Below are 1,802 nucleotides of genomic sequence, written 5' to 3' on the forward strand. Positions count from 1 at the left end.
AGTGCACAAACCACACAAACCCCCCAGGTGACCCAAGACCTAGCAATTTAGATGCTAGACTTTTCTTTTAACCAGTATTCTGAATAAAAACATGTAGCTAAGACCAAGGTAGATGCAGCCAGCTAAAGGAATATTTCATGTGTGTTCAAGACAGGTAGGCATTACCAGGGACAGTAGTGTCTTGTAAACAGGCCTTCCTAAGGAAGCAGGTAGACAACATTCTTTGTTAAAGGTTTACACTCATTTTAATCACTCAGTTTTGACAAACCCACCAGTGTACAAACATCACCTCTTAGGAAATCTCCCCACCTCTAATAGGACAAGACTCTTTCCCCTTCCAGTGGAATCTGGTGAGTCATTTGCTGCTACAATCACCCCATGCTTGACTACTAAAGTCAGGGATGGTGGCATGCACCTTTTATCTCAGCACTGTGCAGGCAGAGGCAAGAGATCTGTGAATCAGGCCAGCCTGGTAAAGGGCAACCAGGGCTATTACATGGAGAAAACATGAAAAACACCACCCTGCCCCCTCAAAAAACAGGCACTTCTAATTAATACAGCAAAACTTTGAAGTCTCCAAGGCATCAAATTCTGATAGCCTGCAATTTAACCCTCTATTTCTGGAACCCAAACCCCACTTTTAGCCCCATAACTTAAAAAAATGCTTTAGTAATTCCTTAATGTGCTTTGAGAACACTATAAACAAGCTACTCTTCATTTTACATTGCCTATACTCCAGGATAAACTGCCTTTACTGAGCTCTGAAGTTTACATCAATAGCTTGCAACGCACAAACACAAGTTACACATCAGTCAGCAGCTGGCTACCTAGGAATCAGGATTAATAAGCTTTGAGATACATGGATTTTCTTTGCCTTTTTGTTTCATATACTTCCACCTTATATGTTAACATTTTTCACAAGTTAGCAAGCAGGCAGAAACATCTTACATAAAACAGGACAGCCAGCCTCTCTCATGGTGTTCCCTCCACCTAGTTTTAACTTTAGACAAAAGTTGTTTCAAATTAGAATCTTAGACCTCTCCTTCCATTAAGACTTCAATATTCTTACCTCTTCTGATGTATTCAATGCTAACTGAATACCATAACTGTATATAAACCCTACCTGAATACTGTTTTACTTAAGACTACCAACCAAAGCACACCAATATTCCTATTTCCATGTAGCCATGGTAATGCTCACTTGGCATTGTGCATAATCATACCATACACCAACCCAGGACTAGTAGGTCTGCACTAAGTCTGCCTAGACAAAGCTCTGCTCCTACAGTTTAGTGGCTGAAGCTTAATTCTTGGTAACTGGTTAGAACAAGATTCAGATTCAAGAATCCAAGATTCAGAAATGCCTCAAACATTTTACCATTTATAATTAAGAATAGACAAACTGTACCATACTTTCTAACCTACCTCGTGACCTGCTAGACAACTTCAGTCTCAATCCCAAACCATCAGATTGAAAAAAATCTACAGATAGCCTAAGAATTTATTAAAACTATCCATTAAGTTTTGTTTTCACATATGGATTCTCCCATGCACTGTTACAATGCTATTGTTAATATCCCAGCAAAATAGGATGAATGAACCAGAATGGTTAGATGCAACTTATATCTGAATCTCAGTAGAGAAGGTATTTTAAGTGTTAGTCCCCTAAATGTCCACAAGTAAAGACTTACATGGATGGGAATGACTGCTCAGAAATAACTGAGGGGATAGTAGGAATACTTAACTGGGATGAGGGCACCGATGAAGTATGAAACCATTAAATAAGCAAATAGAAACAGTGC

This window comes from Rattus norvegicus, chromosome 10 (genome assembly GCF_021556685.1).
Source record: "Rattus norvegicus strain SHRSP/BbbUtx chromosome 10, alternate assembly SHRSP_T2T, whole genome shotgun sequence".
In the NCBI taxonomy this organism is placed as follows: Eukaryota; Metazoa; Chordata; class Mammalia; order Rodentia; family Muridae; genus Rattus; species Rattus norvegicus.